At 39.6% G+C, this 22,294-nt stretch overlaps 1 protein-coding gene across 1 annotated transcript in view; it reads right to left on the reverse strand.

Annotated features, from left to right (window-relative positions):
- The window catches only part of C1H11orf87 (chromosome 1 C11orf87 homolog), a 27,524-nt gene extending 6,531 nt beyond the window's left edge, over positions 1 to 20,993 (reverse strand). The window contains exon 1 of the mRNA XM_015645448.3: positions 20,743 to 20,993. The gene's annotated coding sequence lies outside the window, so the exon portion shown is untranslated. The remainder of the gene's footprint in view (positions 1 to 20,742) is intronic.
- Between the last annotated feature and the right edge of the window lie 1,301 nt (positions 20,994 to 22,294).

Here is a 22,294-nt window from a genome sequence, read left to right on the forward strand (position 1 = left end):
CCTGCCCGCCCCCCGCCGCCGCCGCGCCGAGAGCGGCCCGCAGCCCCTTCCCCAGAAGGGCCGGAGGTAGCGCCACAAACACCGACTGCAGGCAGCCCCGCGCCCCTGGCCCCAGGCACGCAGTCGCGCCGTGCCCAGAGCGGCCGCACAGAGGCAGCCCCGGAGCCTTCACCCGGAGCCAGCCGCGCTCGCTCCGTGCCGCAGCCGGGTGCCGAGCGGCCCTCGGTACCAAAACCCCGTCCCTCCGCACGGCCGCCCTCGCCCGGGGAGGCTGGTGTGAATCTGCGGGAGCGAAGCCATGCCAGGGACATCATATGTGTGAAAACTTGCCTTACTAAGGCTAAGTGCATCGCAGGCATTTTCGTCAAGAACAAACAGCTATGAGCTGCCCGTATGAGCTGCTCCCCACTTAAGCCAAAAATCGGATGATTTCTGAACGGAAGAAAATCTGTTATTTGAAAAGTGCTTTCAGAAGTACTAACAGGGCAGAATTCCATTAGGATGGAGCTATTCACATTTCCAAAAGGAACAAACTGATGTGGTAGTCTCTGACAACATGGGACAAGATCTGATGGCCAGGAGGTTCCATCGGTCCCGTGTTGTATGCTCTAGACTAGCCCCATGTGCTGGAAGGAGAGTTGCTAAAAAGCTCTGGTGCAAGTAACAGGACTTCAAGGAAAAACAGAAACTATCCGTCCTTTCTGGTGGCTGAAGTGCCTGGAGGAAAATCTGTACAGGATAAACTGTGACATGAGTTGGAAAAATCTTCAGTCAAGAACAAAGATCCATTAGATCTGCTGACCCTGATAGCCAAGAACCTTTCACAGAGGTGGACAGAAGATGGCAAGCTGTGCATTTAAGCACTTTGCTGTTTCAAGGCAGATTTCTTCTGTACTGTCTCTGATAAATAAATGCACCAAAGCTTGTGACATTTGGCCAGGCACTATTAACTCTGTGATTGTTCTGGAGAAAGATTTACACCGCATGGAATGAACTGCATTCGAGATGGTTGGGATAGTCCCGATCATTTGCAAAGGTACTCCAACTTAATGTTTCCTCTAAAACTGGAGGAATAGGGGTTTCCATTACTCTTTCCCCTGCCAGAATAATACAGCTTGATGCTGAAGGGGTGCTGCACAAAGAGGAAAGACGTTCAGTCCAGTACAAGCCCTTGCTCACTCATTTTACCACTGCTTCTCTCACTCAGCTCCCTCAGGTGCACAGCTGGTGTCATTGCCAAAACACAGCTCCCCATGCAGTGGACTTGGATAGGTGGGCATTAAAAGTCTGTTCCAGCCCAAATTATTATATGATTCTATGATTCTCAGCCCAGCACTCCTTGCACACATGTCCAACCCCTCTCACATACACACATCTCCATAGCCTCACTGGCATTCTGCCTGCACTTTTTTTTCTTCCTCCTTACCTTCCTCCAGCATGCATATCTGAGGTCTGCATTAATCAGTGCTCAATACTTGCTGCCTTAGAGGAGAAAACAACCACCACAGGCTGAAACAGCACATCAATCCTCAGGTCATTCCCTCTTTCCTCCCACTATTCTTTACAATGCAGCAGCTGAATGGAAAGCTGCAAAACAAGGTGGGGGGCATGGGGACCACTCATCATGGTCTGTGCCACTGGAGGATGTTCCTGATCCCACACAGGAGCAACCAAGTTATAAACCAATAGTGCTGTGCTCCCTGATCAAGCTCCACTGAATCCTTTAGCCTAAACTGAAAGTGGGAAAAAGGATAGCATTTAATCCCAAAAGTCTGTGCAAAGTTGCAGCAATTGGTCTGAGACTGCTGTTCAGAAGTTACCAGATGATTAAAAATAATTAATTTTAAAAAAACCCCAAACAACACTATAAGATTGGCCTTTTGCACAGAAAACAATATTAGGAGATATAATAAAGGTATGAAGAGACCTTAGAATGTTAGCCCTGTTTATGGCAGAAATAACCAAATTGGGGATTGAATAAACTTGAAAACTAAAGAATTTACTAACTCAAGAGGGTTTATTGGAAAAGTGAATAGCTAGGACTACGTATTTATTGCACTAGGATATATGACTATGTCTTCAGGTTTTACATGTTGAGGGAGGCAACACAAAGCTACTGAAAGTTAAATTACCTTAAATAAATTTAAAATCCTTTGTGGATTAATTTTACCTTTTGTCCATTGTCTTCAATTATTCACATTATACCTTGCTTTCAGGATTAGAAAATAGTGAAAATGTGTCTTGTGTATTAGTATGGTAATTATGCCAAGTTTTTTTCTAAACTGTAGAGAATGAAAAATAGGTTTAGAGAATGGACAATGGTAGAGACCTCAGAAAATGTTTAACTCTTTCCCTACTGTCACAGCCCCTTCTCTGTGTGCTCATGTACTATTTTGCAATATTTCTGCTTTAGCTAGAAAAAATTAAAAGCAGAGATTGTTCTAGCTCTTTCTGGCAACTAATTTTACAATGTTTAATAAGAGAGTCAGAAGAGAAGGATTGTAAACTGAAAGGGAAATAACTCTGCTGTGATTACACATACCTTGGCTTTCTGGTTCATACTGGCTGTAAGCCAATCAAGTGGATTCAAATACCCATGAGCAGAATACAGGAAGTTTTTGAAATGAGGGGGAAACATTCTGTGTTGTAATTGTGCATTATTCCTTTGCTCTGATTAACTGTTATATTTGAATATATAAATAGAAAATAGAGGTAATGTGGTCATGAAAAATCCTTACTTTGTCTGGCATGAAAATAAAGGGCAAGATATCTTTAAGAGTGTCCTCTTTCAAGAATAATTTGGTCATTAGTTATAGTGAATTCAAGCATACCATATAGACAGTATAACATTTATGTGGATTAGGTTTCTTGCTGAAGTAGAATTGGTCACTGTGTGATAGAGGACATTATATTAAGGGGATAGTTTTTGAATTTTACAACAAGGTTTGTGCTCATTAGAACCTTGATAACTCCCAGTTTTCTCTTGATTCCCATTATTAAGAAACAGACAGAGTGCATACTTCCAAATCCCACAAATGGACTTTGATACATGATTTTTTTTTTTAGTCTATAATTAGGAAAGTTGTTCCTTCAGATACTAATTCCTCAATCTCTGTATTACAAGGCCCTTTTTTCACTAAGGCAGTTGCTTAATGAGGTAACCTCTGTGAGCAAAGGCTGTTCATGTAAGTAAAGGTTTGGTGGTTCAGGCCTTGCCTATTAATGACCCTTCTTGCAAAAAAAATTGATTGTCCCACCAGTGTTTAAATTTAGCACTTGATTGCATATAGAATAATGCATGATGCCTTTTTCACCGAGATTGATGTCGTCATTTGCCAGCCAAACCAAGCACTCCCAGAATGCCAATAACCCTGATAATTAATCTGCTATCTCCCCATGGGATTAGGGCCATCTGTGTAGAAGTCTTTCAGGACTTTACATACTCCCACTGCAGTAGGTGAAACCCAGTGATTTAAACATGGTTTGAAAACCTAGTACTGTTGATGGAACAGATTTTACAACCAAAAGGAAATCAATTTTTGTTTCATATGCACTGGTATGTCAGCTAAGATCCTGCAGATACTAGAAGTGTCCTTCAGAGATTCTGAGCTGGAATAGCTTTAATGTGGCTGACAGTTCTGCTTCCCAGGTTACCCACCTCACAAGCAGATATTATTTTTCTTTCTTTCCCCCACACCTTTTAGAAGAAGGTAGTCTGGGTGATATGGACTCACAATTATTTCCGTTTCAGGAGATGATTCTTTATGAAGCTTAAGGACAATTTTACATATTCATTTTCTGTTCTTACTTTTGGAAAATATTCTTTTCATGTTCTGGTAAAGAAGAAACCTCCCACATGTGATGGTGAGAATTTAAAAAAGAAAAAAATAGGATGCATGTGATGCTGACCGAGGAAGGTTTCTAGGCTTTTGCTGAATTCAACAGGGTGCTAAAGGGTACTAGGAGTAGAACATAGGTCCAGACTATGAAGAATTAAGTAGACAATCTTGAGCTTGCCTGACCAAGTACACAGATCTAATTATAACATCAGAATTCTAAAGCTGCACATGCGTACATCTGCTAATGTAAAGTGGATCTGAGTAAAATTTTTGCAAAGGGAGGAAAGAAGGACAGTGTTTTATCTGTAACTATGCACCAAAAATGCACTAAAATTTACTTTATTCATTAGCCAATGCATTTTAGAACAGCAGGGTCAGAGTAATGACCTTCCACATTTAATCCTTTGACTTTTCTTATACAGAGTTTTCAGCGAATGTGGAAGAGCAGACTTTGATTATGTTTTTAAATAGAGAACATGGCTAGTGGTAGGTGAAACATCAACTGGCTGTAGCAGTGAGTATCACCGAGAGAGGAAAAAGGAATTTTTACCTCTTAGTTAGACTGGAGTGAGGTTTAAGCATAATGATCCACAGTTGAAATCTGATTGCATGTTAACAGACCCTCACATGCTTCCCCTAACACAGTTTGAATGCATTTCAGAGCTAATTCCACACAACAGTCACTCCAGTTTTTAATGTGGAATAAAGCACTTGTTCAGTTGAACTCTGTGACTGGGTCAGATCCAGTCCTGAAGGACGGTGGGCTCGTGCAGCCTCAAGCCTGCATCCCTTCTGTGTGACCCAGGGCACTCTGCCATCAGTGGGTGGTAAGGGAGAACCTGCAAGTGAGAGAAAGAAACAACCACACTTCCCTTAGGTCATCCCATGGGCCAAAGGCAGAGTAGTCCTCACATGTGCTGCTGTGATCTGTACATGTACACAGAGTAGAGCAGCAGCACCACGAACGGGACACTTAGGATAACAGTCTGGCTGCTGCTGTCCACAGACAGAAGGCTGGAAGTGAAAGGACTTGAATTTGGGTCTTTCAGCTCCAGGCAGCACATGTCTCAGCCTGAGACAGGAGATTTTCTTGTTCATTCCAGGCACATAACAACCCTCCCGCTCCCCATAATATCCTGGCTTTGTTCCAGGGAGGAAATCTAAGAAAGCTGGGAAAGTGTAATGGATGACAAAGCCATTTACTTCTAGCTCTACTAGAAAAAAATCCATGCCCAGTCAACTCCAGCTCACTGTGCTGTTCATCAGCAATGTACATTGCTCAAATTTTGCCCAGGGCCTTTTATAATTTTTTTTTTTTTTAAATCAACTACTGCGTGATGAAGAAAGTTAGCAGCGTTCATTTTATTCTGCTCCCCTGTTACCTCCTGGGTCCTGAACATCCAAGAGACCTTGGTTTTATCCCCACTTTACCTCTATTGCAATAGTAAAAGAAATCCTGAGCTGCTGGAAATGCATTTTTCTTGCATTGTTGCATAGCTGAAAGTCTTTGTGGACAGTCTTGTTCTTTCAAATTCATCCTGCTTGTAGCCAGGATTTTCACTTCTGTCACAGAAATTTGAATTAAGTTTAGAAAATTTATGTCAAAACAAAACTAATTTTTACTAGCTTTGTAGCACTTAGTTTTTTTCTTCTGAGGCTGTATTTTGAGATGGGGAGTGAGAATAATTTTTAATTTTTATTTAGAGTATCATCCCAAAACTTCACCAGCACAAAGTTTCTTCATGCCCATATTTTCTAAACTGTGACCATAAATGTGAAGGTCTTATTCCAAAAGGTGCTGTGCCCTGTAGTCAGATACAAGCACCTGCTCACAGGAAAGGTAAAATTAAGTGTGTCATTAATTGCCTGCTGGGTTAGTTCAAGCACCTTGCAGCCACAGCCCCTCACAGGTGCTTCTTTCCCTCCTTCCCAAAAACCCATGTGGTAAACAGAGCTGCCCAAGCTGCAGAGCTGATGGTCTCTTCCAAGGCAAGAGCCCTCCATCTTATGAGCTGTATGAGCACCTTTGGAAACAGAAAAGTCTCTGGCAGACAAATGAGCTCAAAGTTTTCCCTTCATTGTTCCTGGCTTTACCTGATATCATGTACGATGTGTTTGTGAATAATCCTTTTTGTACAAAAATAGCATTGTCTCAGAAGAGCTTATTTTACCTGTGGAAATCAGCAAGAAAGCAGTTGTTTACTGTGATTTCATTTTGAACTTGCTTCACCACTGTGTGTATTAGACTCTGCTGGAGAACCATGTAATCTCTTATTACTGGGCTCTTTGGTTTTCTCTCTCTGTCTTTCTGCTAAGTTTTATTATACTCTTTGCCATGTCATGTCTGAAATTAGACTGAAAACACATTGGGAAAGCAACAGAATGATCTGATTTTAATCAAGAGGTGCTCTGAGAGAACATAAAATGCTCTCCAAAATAAAATAAAACCAACTGCAGCAACTGGAAATAAGGAGAAAATATCAATGCAATAAACACTCAACAAAGTTGGCCAGTTTTTTTAAAGCTCTACAGGAACATGTTTGGATGTAGTAATGCCCTTGCATGATAGCAGGAGGCTGATTAGCTGGTTTGTACTCAAAGAAAGTATTGATACCATAACTTTTCTTTGTGTGCTTAGGTAACACTATGCCAAGGAATCCTGTTTTTTACTTCTTCTGACCTTCACACTTCAGCAGTTAAAATTAGGTCTCTAAATCATTGCTATGATACAAATATTTTCCCTTGCCTTAAGGAGCCCAGGACTAAAGTTTAGCTAATTTACCTCTCACCATCTTTGTGGGTCAAGCTGGAATAGCATCAGTGTAAAAAGGAAAAGCTTAGAAAGCAAAGGGAAAACTGAGTTGACAGAACAGGGAGTCTAGCCTGAGTTTACAGAATGGAGAAAAATGTGGCAAAAATTAACATTTTTATAGAATAATGCATTTTGTAGAACTAAGAAGTGCAGGTGGAACATAGGAGATACAGTGTAGAAGTGACAACCATAAATAGCTATTATTTGAGGAGAAACATATAACAGTGAGAAGAGAGATTTCAAGAAATTGGAATTACATAACTGAAAATTATACAGCATAAAAATATAATTTGTCATTTCAATCACAGGCCTATAAAGACATAGTTCTATATGTGGTTTCATCTACTCCAGTTAGAAAAAGATGTAATAATTCTTATAAGAATATGCATTTAAAAATTCCATGAACTGTGATAGCATGAAGAAACAGAGAAATGTTATGGTGTTTCTCAGATAGGTACATATCATCTGCCACTTTCAATCCTGTGCCTGTCATATTTACTCCACATGTTTGAGAGGAAGAGTTGGACCTTTACCACAAAGTGTGTGTTGAAGTAGGGCATAAACTCTCAGGAACAGATACCAGGAGAATAGGATGTCTTCCTAATGAGGGGAAATGTAGAAACGCAGCTGAGATGGATAAAAAGCTGCATTATGTGATGTCTTCGAGGAAAGGAATAATAGGGGAAGGGAAGGGGAAGGGGAAGGGAAGGGATACACTGTAACTTGTCTAATAAAGTGATTGGGAGATGCGGAGGTCTGGTTTATAAGCAAAGAATAGGTCATTAAAGAAAAATGAATTAAAGATCTGAGTGTAAAGTGCTGACATGGTGCAGAAAAAATGTTGGGAATTGTAACCTTGTTAGTACAGATAATTATGAAACAAACTGCACAACTAGGTTTCCTTCCCCACAGTTATCAAGTATTTAAAGACTGTGTATGTGACTGCTGCATCCATAAAATATAGCATCCAAAGCACCTTGAAAGAGATCTTTTTTGTTGAAACCAACAAGCATTTTTTGTTCTATAATTGGGGCAAGTGGAAGGGAGCAAAATGGACTTTCTACTTTTATTTGAGGGATCTATTCCCTTGGAAAGACAGACCTTTAAGGCAGCATGCATTTCTATGATAATTCACCAACCACCAAGTTTTGCACCTTTAGGCAAGCAGACCACTGACAGAGGACAAGACTTTTACAGCGTAGTTAAAGAAATGACAAAGATATCCTGGAACTTGTTATTTAAAAGAAGAAGGAGGAGGAAAAGGAGAAGGATAATGAACAAGGACAAAAAAGGGCAATCCACTATTTCTAAACAATCGTGTTGTAATACTGAGTGTCTTACAGTTCTTGTATGGGAGTACCACACTTTCACTTCCCAGGGCATCTTCAGTTTCTCACAGGACTGGACATTGGGGTCTTCTGATTGACCACTTATGAAAATCTTTATTTTTTTTATTCTATTTCTTATGACAGAGAAACAAGCGAGTGGAGTTTTGTCATTGGGATGTTTTGAAGCTAAGCTACCTATGTTTGAGCCAATGAAATTGTTAGATTGCCTTTCCAGACTAAAACAGTCCTGGAAAAGGAGAACATGAGGTTAATTGTCTAGTTTCAACTGAACACATTTGTGTATTTCATACCAACTTAAATGTTCTGACTAAAAAATAAAAATAGACAAGTGGCTTTAACTTAATTTAGTAATTGCATATGGTATTTTCACATTAAAAGAAAAGACTAATTAATAACAACTGTCATTTAAAACCCAGGCTACTTTACAAAAGTACATTTCTCCATAGATTTCCATCATGGTTATTACTATGACTAGATTAGGACACAACATTAATACCTAAATACTTCATTGCTTGATAGACTAAGCTTCATTTGAGCTGTTCCAGTCTATTATTCAAATTATAATATTAAAATTTATTGATATGTATTTAATTGGAAGATGACAGCATCTCTTATTAGCTACTTAAACTGAGACCAACAGCTGAAAAATATCAGCATGAAAGCTATGCAAACAAAAATCTTGCAAATCAAAAGAATCATTCTTATTTGCTGAGATCTTACACTGAACAAAATCACTTCAACCCTCAAATAACAATCATATTAGCGAGTAATTAAAGCAAGGGACAAAGTCAAGACTACAATATTCTATTCCCAATTCAGCTACTGACTCACAGTGTGATTTTGCTCATTTACCACCTATAATATGGAAGATGTGATAATGATAATGACAGGGATAATAATGCCTACAATAATACATAAAAGAAGTGCTAGGAGTCTTAATGTTTGAAAAGAGCTTTGAGATAGAGCTGCTATATAAACACAGATTATAATTAACAAGGGACTGCAGGCTTGCACAATTGGTACGTTCTTGGGGCTTTCAGAAGTAAAGATAGGTGCTGTATATATCTGAGATACCACAAGTCCTCTGTTGTAAGATTTTTTTTGGGAAATTATGTTTCACAGCTGCCATTACACTGTATTGGAGCCAAGCTTTTAAGAGGACCCAACTATTTGCCAGTCATTAACACAAGAAACTTTAAAAGCAGTTCAAAATAATCTCATCACTGAGACTACTGGCTACAGCTTGTCTTATTGTATTCTCTTCTTAGTAGATACGTGTAACAATGCATTTATATGAAAGACAGGAGAACACGAGCACATGAACAAGAAGAGGTTCAGTGCCTTAGTGAATGTTGAGTGCCTGAGGCATAGGTGAGCTTAGAGATTTTATTCTACTATAAATCCATGCCGCCAAAGTCCCTGAAAATGGTCAAACACAACCCCAAAAATCATTTTCTTGACCAGTTCAGACATCTGCTCTGAGCACAGTGATATTCTTCTGTTGTTGAAAGCCTTTGAAAATAATGGGTTGCTTTAGAGCAGAAACCTAGTAAAAATATGAATAAGATACTTTGGAAAGGTGAAGTCTCCCTTGCTGAAAGGCAAATCAAACAGTAGCTTTGGAAAGATAATATACTCAACAAAAGTCAGAAAAATAATGAGAAGCAGATGTATAGATTATAGAACTTTGTAGAGCACAGCAAATTATCACTGTAAAACAAGTCAAAGGCATCTGCAAAGGTACATTGGTCTCTTTTTCTTATATAATCAATTAGATGTTTTTAACAAACTAAATCAGCTAAAAAAAAAAAGAACAGTCTGTAAGTAATCTTTGTGTGCAAATAAATGATTAGTGCAGAGGAGCAGCAAAAACATCTCTTAATAGCTTGTTTTGTAGGAAAAAATTGTACAGGACTAGATTTGTGTAAGGCTGGCAGACTACAGGAACATGAAGTGATACTAAAGGGGTATTTTAGTTATTTTTCTTAAAGATATTCCAGTGCACAAAATTACAAATCCATTTCTATTTCCCCTCAAAACACAGAACTCTCTCAGACCATTAAGAAATGGAAAATCTTCTAAGTAAAGGCTATAAGAAAATGGTCTGATTCTTCTCAGCTAGTTATGTTTTATTATTATTATTAATTAAGTTACAACATTAGAAGTCCCCATCAAGTCAATATCATGATACTGAGACATTAAAGAGGGATCATGCTTTACAAGAGCACAATTTATTGAAGAACCAACAAGGTGATTTAGCTAAGGACGCAGAATGGCTCAGTGGCAGAAGAAGAGCAGCACCTGAATAGCAGCATTTGGAATGTACATATGGAGCATAAAGACAATCCTTCCAGCATAAATTGGTAGGCCACTGCCAACTTAGAAGGGCCTTTAAGTCTGTAAATATCTTGCATCCAGTCTAGCTGCCCTGCCAGGTTAACTTTCATTGCCCCACTTATTTCTGTTTAGCCAGGTCTCTGGAGCAGCATCCTCCTTATTTCATATCTCCATTTTGTAATTTACCATTTCAGAGCTGGAGAACAATTAGCTGGTGACAGGAATAAAACCACAGGGTCCCCAGAAGAGTTAGGGGGAAGAAAGAACAGGACGGGCATGAAGCATGGCACTTAGTGTTGCAAGATTTCTTACTGCTGAAAGGGTTCATTTTGTTATAAAGAGTCAAAAATTCTCACATTTTTGGGGAAGCAAAAAAAACATAGAATGCTGTGACTTTCCTCTTAAAAAAAAATAAATTTGGATAAGTGATCATGTGTCACTGAGTAAGAAAGATTGGGAGGAAATGTGTTTCGTGAAGATTCTATTCTAGCTGCCTTTTAGTCTTTCCTGAACATCTGAAATGCTCAGCACCGTTCTCAGCAATAGTCTAGATACTGCATGTGTGAGGGTTGTTTTTCTGTTCTTAATTGAGCAGAAAGTATGGTGCATCTCTGATTTGTTAGTCACATTACTGGGGAGCAGGATCTTGGGAGAGATTTCTGAGGACAGCAAGTGGAATAAACCCAGACAGAACTGACATAAAACATGAAATGTAAAACACAAAACTTCTGTGTGTGGAAAAGAGCCATTTGTGCTGTTGTAGTAAACACAATGTGTGCCAGGATTTTTGGCCATGGAAAGCTGAGAATTATGGGAACATGTGAGGACCCCAAATCCACAGTGATAAGAGCAACAATTCCCTTATTCATATCAGTGATAAGGGGTCACATCATTTGCCCCTCAGAACCCCATTGCCACATTTGTTTTTCTACATTAAAATAACTTTGATGAGCATTGCTTTCAATAAGAAGGAAATTGTTTCTTTGCTTTCAGAGATGTTCCAAAGCCACAGAGTTGCAATGAAGGCTTTAGAGACTGTGGTTAGGCTGTGTCCAATGTTTGTTTCATGCTGTATTGATCCTGTCACTGCTCTTCTCAGCTTAGAAAATGGTAGATTTCCTGATTTTCAGCCTCATTTTGCCATGACCCTCCTGAGGAAAGCTTAGTAGGAGACACAGAAGTGTGAGTGTCAGTGGAGAGTGCTCTTTTGTGAGGGTGGTTGGGCAGCATCCAAATGAGAAATATTTTATGGTATTTTATATATTTTATTTTAAATGTTTTATAATATTTTAATAAAAGTTGTCAATATTTTATGAAAAAAAAGCCTTACAGAAGATTCACTGCCTCTTCTGTCTACCCAGGCTGGTGCTCTCCTTTTGCCTTACCACAGCTCAGTCATTAATGCTCATCTTGCTTCAAGTTTCATTCATTTTCTTCATATTTATTTTGCTTCAAGCTTCATTCACATTCTTCCCAGAGACCTCAGTAGGCAGCTGGCCTGACTGCTTCCATCCTCTGTTTCAGTGTCACTGCTAAGTCTCCCCAGGAGTTTCCAGGCCCTGTGTCTGACCCCAAGCCCCTGAAATGTAAATGGGAGAGCTTTGTAGGCTGGATGTGCCATGTGTCCATCACTGGATCTCACACACATTTCAGTGGTAATCTCTCCATTCTGGAAATTTTGTATCAGAAGCCTGGGACACACTTTAGATTTGAGCTGTAGAGGAGCAAGGTCTGTGGTTTCAAGACAGTGGAGTTAGGATGTGGGGGAACATCATTCATGTAAATGCCATATATGCACTCAAGAGAATTTCTGCAGCTGAACAATGCATACAAGGTGTTTTATATATGATTTGGCATAGGTGAAATATGTCCTAAAGTTCAAGAAGAAGCTCTGAAAGCGTTGGCTACATAATTTCAGATTCCCATGGTGGCTGGTGAAATACATTCTTAGCTTCTTTTCGGGTATCAATGCCAGATCCCTGGGGTGCTGCTGAGCCTCCAGTGCTGCTCTTACACTTTTAATTACCACTGCCACCACAGAAAAACTATTTGGCATATTACTGCATAAGTGACTAAGGACTCCAAGAATGTTCACACATTTATTCTTCACATCTAGCAACTTACTATATTGTGTGAAAACTAAGGTATTTCTCCTATTTTTAGCTCTTTGCAAATGTGTCCTGGGTATCTATTCTGGCCTGGGCTTTCTTCCCTCAGTGACCCCCCCTCTGGCTTCTGAGTCATTGCCCTGCAACAATACCAAGATTTCAAATGAGCAAATGAACACAGTTCACACCATCATATTCTGGTTTCTCCATCTTTGGTTTGCACTGCCTTCTCATTCCTCATATCCTACACATAAGGCAGATTTCTCAGCATCTTCGACTTACTTCCTTTACGGATGGTATTTCTCAGGTTGTCAGTTCCACATCATCTCCAAATCTGCACATGTTGTTCTACATTTCCTTCTCTAAGATAACCGCTACCTCCTATATATAGCAGAAACAGAACAGGCTCAACATATTGCCACTTGTCACTCTTACCCACTGTCTCTCTCTACCCCTCTGTCCCATTTGCCATCTCTGGTTTCTGTTAGCAAACCAACTGAGCATTTCATCACCAGTGTTCCTTTGTTAACCTCACAGATTACTCTCTCTGTGGGCACTGGAAGCTATCCAGAAGTCCTTGTGATGGATGACCACACATTCAACCTGTTTCATTCCTATTTTCTTCACTTGGACGAGATGAACCAACATGGCCAAGTTTGAACTTCTTTTTTTCTGCCTGTGCTGAGTCTCTAACTAAACTGTGCCTGTCCAAGTGTTCGATATTTTCCCCTCACCAGCTTTGCTGAGTCTTAGAACAAAAGCCAGAAAAAGGTTCTGTAGTCACCATTTATTTCGATTTTTTATTTTTTTTTTTTTTTTTTAGAAGCAAAAGTAGATATCTGTTCTCTAAGTGCAATAGGCTCAATCTTCAGCTGGCATCAGATCAATAGAGAGCTACACAGTTTTCAGCCCAGAAGTTTTCTGTGTCTTCGGCTTCTAGTACACCTATCACTGCATAATCTGAGATCTGTGAGCAGTTCATGTCACTTTAACAGGTACCACTTGTTACTGAGCATACACATGCTCACTGCTGAGCTGAAATCCAACATGCACCAGCTTGGGCTCTGTGAAGGTGGTTTAAGTTAACACATTTTTTATCTTACAGTCAGGAAGGGCTAAGAGCATGCACCCACACACTGATAAAGCCTCAGCATATGAATGGCAATTTATTAAGTGGCAGAACCCAATCACTTTCAGTTAGTGCCTATATTTTATAAGCAAACTGTTCTGTCTCTTCTATTTCCATCGGGAAGTTTAAGGTCTGTACCAAAGTGCCCTCTTGGAGCTTTGTTCGGCTGTGTTTCTAATCCTTCAGTCTTCATAGGCTTTTACTGCTGCAGACTTCTTGAAGCACACATAGCAGACAGCATAAATCTTCTCTTCTGCTTTGGTTTAAATATACCCCTCTCATACTGCATTCTTAGTGAAACCTTTTACCTTTGGGTACTGGAAGATACAAAATGAGCACCTCTCTCTCAAGTGTCAATGTCTTGACTCTGTTGCAGAGGTGACAGGAACAGGACAGGTTTGTTTCCTTTTCTGTCTGAAAATGCCAGAGATCCCACAGGTGATTGTCTATAATGGAATTACAGAACACATCCACATTTACTTTGATTACGTATTTTTGCTTATTGTAGGTGAGCACCTGCTTTCTCCCAGTAGGAGAGAACAGGATAGCAGAGGAACCCTCCTTCTCTGCACCTGCTTCCCCAGCAAGTTTGGAGGAAACTGCTTGGGAAACAGTTTGAATTAACACATTTTGGATGCCCAGAGAACATACTGGAAACAGGATCTTCTTCGTGATGGAGATCCAGGTCAGACCATACCCCACGGCAGAGTGAGGCAGGGGGACACTTTTTTTTGGCTTCTCCAAGTCTGACCTTGCTGGAGACAATCTTGGTTTCATCCTTCTCAGTGTGAGACCTGTCCATGCAGAGCAGAGCCTGAGCACCACCTCCAGATACAGCAGAGGGACAAATGGTTGAACAAGCACCAGCTCTGCTCAGATCTGCATTTTCAGCAAGCTTAAGATGTGGACCATTTACTGTATACCCTGCTACAGGATTTTCACCTTCCTTGTTCTGGGAGGAATGTTAACTCACCTGATAATACCTTTGTCAATGTTCTGATAGTAATTTTACCAGAAACCTTTTGTCCTTTTTCTAGTCACCAGCTAGAACAGAAAAATCTCTATTAGATTTCAGAGGTCTGATGGAATTTACTAGGAAATACAATCATGTCAGGAGACCATGCTACCTGATTTTTCCTAAAGAATTTTTGGGATCTTCCCCTACAGATGTACACATGTGATCTCAGTTATCCACATTTAAAGCAACTTCTGGAGGCTCTGTATTAACTCACAGTCCTCTAGCTGTTTTCCTAATTGTGTGAATCAGTGTCCATATTTGTGGATCCTGAAATATTTTTGCCCCTTTTGTTTCCACTTCTGAATATAATTTAGAAGTTATTTCCAAATGTTTGTTTTATAAATTGCTATTATACACTCATCCTAAAACATATCCTGTTTTATGCACTGTTATTTATAACCTCTTTGGAAGCTGAACCTTCAATATATTTGCTGACCAAAATGCATTTCTTTCTGATGGTAAAATGCATGTTGTTTTATGATGCTAGGATTACTGACATCTGTTGGGCTTTAAGCAATTTAGCAAGATCAAAGGAAGAATCAGATTCTTATTTGCACAACAAGTATAGCCAGGACTATACCAGTTAATGCTAACAACATTAGCAGGGGGTATGTAAAATGTCACGTCTTAAAACAATCTAGCTTTCGGAGATTAGAATGTTATCAAAAGTGTAGGCCATATCATCTGCCCACTGATAGCACTGATACCTGAATCACATCTTCCCAGCTTTTTTTAAGATCAGCTACCTCTCTGGAGAAAACAGTATGTGAAAAAACACAGAAGCAGTGTGAACAACTTCTGCTCTTGTTACATTTGGCCTTCCACTCTGCAATACAATCCCCTTAGCTGGATGTCTGCTAAGTGGACAAATAGGGACCAGAAAAAACTCCCAAGTAGACTCAGACTGAGGCAGGGTCTGTGTATGACTCTGTATTTCACCTGTAAGATTATTTTGCAAGGATGTCTGTGGTTAATATGCCCTATGGTAGCAAAGAGAGTTTATTTCTGATTTGGGAGGAGCCCTTTGAACTGCCAATTGATAATGCAAAGGAAATGTTATAGCCAGTTAGTTAACTTCCTCCAACCTTCATTTCCTCGCAGGGGGGAACACATCTATGTTTGATCAGCCAAAAATTACACACCCTGAACTCAGATTCTGCTTTGATCTCCATTTGATCATACACTTCCCAGGAAAAAGGAACTTGCTTGCATTTAGGGTTTGACTGCAGAACAAGGAAGCAGACACAATGAACAGGAGGCAGGCAACACATTGTATTGATTCTAATTAGTAATCAGTCCAGATAAATATAAATATGTATGCATAAATGTGTATAAATGTGTGTGTGTGTGTGTGTGTGTGTAAATGGAAATAAACATAATTTGAAAGACCATGGATATGAAGAAAGGGATATTTTCTATTATTTTTGAAATCCAATGTTCTACTCTTCTTTGGTTTACAGTCAGTGGTATATTTAGAGAATATTGTTGCTGTGGGTTCTTTCCTTAGTTCTATACCTCATCTTTCCCACATGAGGGTACAACTGAACAAGATGTAAATTCACATGTGGATGATCAGACTTGATAATGTCAGGTAAAGCCATCCCCTCCCTACTCCATCCCAGATGAAGCCACTATTAAATGTGGCTTCACAGCCTGGAGTTGTCAGTGAGCTCAGTAGTGGCTAGCTGCATGTTTTGCTGTTATAGTTCTTATTTTGTGGAACCCTAGAAAGAAAAAACAATTTAGGAATACAACAGTGTTTTCCTGGTTGGATGGGGAGGTAAGCTTCACAGAACGTTTGCCATGTCTAGAACCCAAACCAAAACACAACATATTCACAGGCAGAGAACCTCAGCAAAACCCTTGTCCTTTCCCAGCTGCAGCTTGCACAGCTGTGGACAACAGGGCAAGCTCAGCACTGTGGAGCAAGAGCAGCAACAAAATAGATGTTTAAGTTACTTATGCTGCAAGTCAGTGTATTAATTAAAAACCTTGTTTTTCAAAGTAAACCTTGATTTTTCAGGTGAGTACACAGATGAGTCCATAACATCTCACACTAGGACTCTAGGACAGCTCTGGATGAACTTGCTTTCCAGGCCTTCCAATATTTATTTCTCGTAGCAGAAGAGAAAGGTGTACTTCTTCATGTGCTGAAGTTCAAAGCAGTCAAGGGAGTCAACCTTTGATAACTTCACCTCCCTACCTCAAGGCAACCTAACTTTACTTTCTTATATATCTGGCTAATACCTTACACCAGAAATGAGATTGTGCTTGCTGATGTTTGGTAGTGGCCAAATGCACAGGACAGCAGAGGAACTGAGCAGTAGTATTGCCCTTGTGGAAATAAAACTCAAAGTACTTTCAGAAGCATTGCTTAATGTACCTTTCGAACTTGGACACAGCTGCAGAATAAGTCAGGAAGAAATTATGGGGCAATTCTAGCAGTGTTTAAACCAGTTATAGCCAGACCATCTTATGATACAGGTACATAGGCATAAGACAGTCACACTCTGGCAGCACATCCTTTGGGGACCTTTAATACTTCCTGACAATAATCTATTGGCAATGAGAAACTGAAATAAAAAATAAAAACTAAATAACAAACATATGATTCAACTCATTCTTCCTGGATTCCCTTAAAGCTACTATAACATTCATCATAAATTACCATGCAAAATCCTGAGATTTAGAAGCAGCAGTGGTAGCCACATTCCACCACAACTCCTGCACCATCAAGTGGTTAGAATCACACACCACAGGTGTTGTGGAGGTGCTAGGAGGGGAAGGAGACAGCTATGCCTTTGTCCTCTTTCTGCCAATGTTGAACAGAAAAGCAAATGTGGCACTGTCTCAGCATTCATAAAAGAATTAAGAAAGTTCTTACTAATTACAATGATATACGTTTAGCTTCTAGCCCTGGAAAAAGACAAAAACAATGGAAAATGTCTTCTTAAGAAATAGTCACTTTGTTTGCAGAGAGTAATGCAATGATGAGCAATAAGAGGCAGGATTTATAAAGCATAGATCTTGCCTGACAAAGATAACACTTTTTTATGGAATTACCAAATCAATGGTGAGTGGAACAGAATAAATGTATTATTTTTGGATCTAAGCCGTTTTTTTGAACAATTGGTTTGATCATCCTCTGCCTCAAATCCAGGCAGCTACTGACATAAAACTGGAGAGCATGAGAATGGAAGACTGGCTCCAGTGTTTCCCAAAAACATCCTTAAAAAGCTTGACTGCACTTGCTTGTGCAAAAAAATATCTCATTTGTTCTGAAGTCTGGAATGAAGGACCAAAACAAGGCTAACAGACAAAGAGGACACCAGTTTATAGGGAGGACAGGTAAATATTTAAGGATTGGTCTTTGGTCTTGCCTGATTTTATACTTCCAGTAGTCACAGAATTACAGAATAATCTGAGTTGGAATGAGCTAGAAAGGGGTGTAAACAACATTTTAATAAAATTCAGGGTGTTATCCTAGATTGATAAGAGGCAAGAAAACAGACAGGCCAGCAACACGGGACAGAGGGATTAATTAGTAACACAGGCCAAAAGTAACAGAACACGAATCGCCTTGGGAAAATACCGTAAAGGACAAGCACTGGAGAAAGGAAAATTAGCTTGGAAGATGGTTTCTATTAGAGGAAGGTTCTTTGATGATAGAAATATCATAAGGACTAAGAGGATAAGACCCAGCAAGTTACTTTAAAACATTGAAGAAATATGGTGGTAGAAAAGGTCAGTGTAGCTTGTGTGTGTGTATGCGAAGATGCAGCAGCTAAGAGAAGCAAGAATCATTCTCTGCAAGACTGAGGTGAAATGTGTGGGGAATGCTGCTTCCTTTCTAGTGAGATTTTCACAAGCTACAGGGCTGTTTAAAGAACCATAGCACACATAAGAGTACTGAGAGGAGCTGGTGCCCAAGGAGTGATTAAATTAGAAATGCATAGATGGAGCAGTGACCAAGTATGTGATATTAACATTGAAAAGGTGCAATTAGCAAGCAAGAAAAGAATAGAAATAGAGGCAGCAACAGGAACAAAAAGTCAGCAAGAACAGGTTTGCAAGAGAGACCCAGAGGACTTTTACCTCTGGACAGATTTTACGATAGCTATAACAGACCTAACAGCTGCACAGCCTGGGCTTGGCTAGAGAGCCATGCCAGACTCGATGTGCTGAGTCTTCTTATTTCCTTTACTCTTTTGGTTCGATTCTCAGTGTCCTGTCCCTTGCTCTGATTGCCCTGGCCTTGTTCCTGATCAGGTCCCTCTTGGCACTGAGCCAAATGTGCATATCCTTTGTTTGAGCTACTCCCCTATAACATGGAGGCCAGACCTCACCCCCATCAGGATGTATTTCCACAGGACCTAGTACCCTCCTAGCAACATAGCACTTAGAATGGTTTCTGCATTGGTATCATTTTGAGATCTCAGGAGGTTTGTTTGGATATTTCTCATGTAGTCCTAATTGAGATTCTCTCCAAGCCCATTCCCGGCATGAAAGAAGATGCAGGATTTGCAGGTAATATTGTGTTCCTAGTGAAATAACAAATGGGAGTCTGGTGAAAAGAAAAGGGGGAAACCTCAGAATGATGTTAAAATCTGTCAGAAAACATGCTGAGATGAAAGAGAAATTGTCCATAAAGAGGAAGCATATGGAGTGTTTGGCACAAATCAGTAAACATAAAGGCTGACACACTAGAGAAGATGACCAAAGCATATAGATGGAGCCAAGGTTAAAGCAGATATAGAGAATTTCCTGAAGGGCTAGGTCTATCATTGGTCTATCATGTGCAGAAAGAAGGAGAAAATGCTTTCTGTCCATCTTAAAATACCCAAACATTGTCTTATCTTACTCCCTCTGTCTCAAGACCTTTATGGTCACAGTATAGATGAAAGGCCAAAGATTTCTGTTGCAAAAAAACCCCAAGAAGCTTCTCTCAAACATTTTTTCACTGGAAATAACTCCCTAAATCCACAATCCTCCTTTTCTTGGATGAATTTTAATAGGTATCTTTTTTATTTTGTTCCTCCTGACTGCTTCAGTTTTATTGTGGCTTTGCCTTTGTTTTCATTTTCATGCTCTTTCCCTTCTACTGCATTATGAATTCTCATTTTACTTGCTGAAAGTTAGAGATACTGTACATATATTTAGAATACATGGGGGTGTATGTGGATACAGGTATTAATAGATACATAAGCATCACATAGCTCTCATTACTGTTCCAATATTATCAATTTTATTCACCATATGTCATGCTATACAGTTCTCACCTCCACTAACTTCATATGGCTATTTGCACATGGTCCATTAAAAACACATACAAATATCTGGTATTTCAGTATTACCTTTTGATTGTGTTTCTTGGCTCAAATGTGATACAAAGGACCTGGTAATAAAAGAGTATCAAACTAATGTGACTGAAGTTTGCCGAGAAGAAGGAATTTTATGATAACTAAAGCAGCATCAGCATAAAGCTGTTTTATCACATTCAAACAATGGGCAAAGACATCAGCATAGGCAATCAGAAAACGGGTTATATCCTGCTCATCAGAGAGAATTCATGTTCATTTTCATTCCAGAGCATTTGCCCTCGTTTTTACAACATAAGGCTGAGGAAAAAAATAGTCCACTGCCATGCAGAACTTTCTAAGTCATAGAATTTGAATATTTTGTTTTGTATGAATGGCTGATGCACCTAAAACTAGCACATCTTTTTGTATTTTAAAACTTCATTTTACATGAAGACACTGGACAGAACACAGTATACTGCCATAATAGGTAAGAACTGATATTTTAAGAATTCAGCTCTGCAGGTAAGAAGAAGTTAAAAAGCAGGAATAAATTCCCTTTTGATATAACTCCAAATCTCACAGCCAGATACTGTGTTTCATTTTGATCTCTATGCACTGCACTTTCAGCTCCATTTTTCTAAGTCATTATAATCATTCAGCCATTAATATTTCTCATCCCTTTCTGAACCTCACACCAGACAGAACCAGCCCCTGGGGACCATCTCCAGGGAAGGAGATATTGTGGCAGCACAGAGCAAAGAGGTTTCCCCGCAGCACCATGCACTGTTGTAAAAGGAGGGAGGAACCAGCAGTTTTTAACCCACATCCTCCAGCAGCTGCATGCACGTACCTTGCTCCGCAGGATACAGGCACAGCCATGCACCACCCTGTCAGGATCCAGACTGCATAGCTCTGATTGTCATGGAGACTGTTTCAAAGTCTTGCCGTGCTTCAGCAGCAGCAGCAGAGGACAATAGCACTTGGTCTTAAATGGCTGAAAAGAAAGCAGTGTAAAAGAGAAGGCTGGAAGGGATACAAGTACAGCAAGACACTCTTCCAGCTGCTGCAGAGGGCTGGAGGTGCAGGGTACAGCAGCCTTCCAGAGGTGTATAATTGTGCCTTCAAGATAAGCACAGGAAGAGCATTCTCAAGGATAGCACATTTCTCCTCCTTCTTCCTCCCCCTCAAGCTAAGTTACTGGCATGTTTTAGATTAAATCTGTTAATTAGGAAACTATTTAACTTCGAGGTCTTCTGCTTTTTCGTTCCTGTGGGCACTGTAAGCATACTGAGTTTTAGAGTAAGTGATACACAGTGTCTCGGAAAGATAGACAGGCAGAGACACAGGCATTAATACACTTGATAGTTTACAAGACCTGAGGCAAAGAAGTGATTTTCAGAAGAGTGAGGAGACAGTTTTGTGTCAAATGGCAAATTTGCTAAGAATTGCAATCTATGACCATCCATAAGCTATTTTAAAGTCAGGTCAGTTCCCAGAGGAAACAGGAATAAAAGGTAGAACTGTGCAACATAAAATCCAAGCAAACAAATAAAAGTATAAAAGTAAAATGCAAAATTCAAATGCAAAACCAAAACTAACTGGGCTTAATCACATCTCAGAAAAAAAAAATAAACATCAGACCAAACTGTCACTATAAGTGTACTTAATAAAATAGAAGCATAAACCTCTGAAAAACTGGTTGGTGACCTACCTGTCAAGATCTGTGTTCATATTACCAAAAAAAAATAAAAAATCATAGAATTTCTCCAAGGACTGAGCAAAAGCATTATGGATGATTCCAAAGTTTTGATCTGAATCAGTGCTTTGAAAATTTGAAGGACACCATGACTCGCAAAAGGGGAATAAAAGGTTACACTGAAATCAGAGAAATAGTTGAGCAAAAGATGTTTCCACAAGCTTCTTCTACTGCATTTAGAGAAAACTTGATGTAAGAAGCAGATCTGCTGCAGAAAAAACCAATACACTGGAAAATCATGCTCAGAGTAAAAATTACATCTTTTCCTTTGGAAAATGAAAAAGGTGAGTTTGATCAGAACATATGAAATCTCATAATAAAATAATAATCTCATAATAAGCAAAGCAGGCTTTAAATCTCCTGGGAATAACCTAGGCAAAATTCTCCACCATGAAAACTTTACTGCTTGTTCTTACAAGGGTACAATTCTTTGGGGTGAGAAAATTCCTGTAACAGATCCTTTCTTGAAGCAGACATGGAGGAACAAGAGCATGAGATAAAACAATTGCTAATGTCTGCCAAAAGAAAAAACCTGCAGAAATTATGAGAGTGACAACAGAGTCACTCTCTGTTTCTCATTTTCTAAGAAAAATGTCAAGATTAAGGCACCTTGCACAATCCCATTAGCTTCCTGGTGCTGTCTGTG

The sequence above is a fragment of the Parus major genome, chromosome 1, assembly GCF_001522545.3.
Source record: "Parus major isolate Abel chromosome 1, Parus_major1.1, whole genome shotgun sequence".
Lineage (NCBI taxonomy): Eukaryota > Metazoa > Chordata > Aves > Passeriformes > Paridae > Parus > Parus major.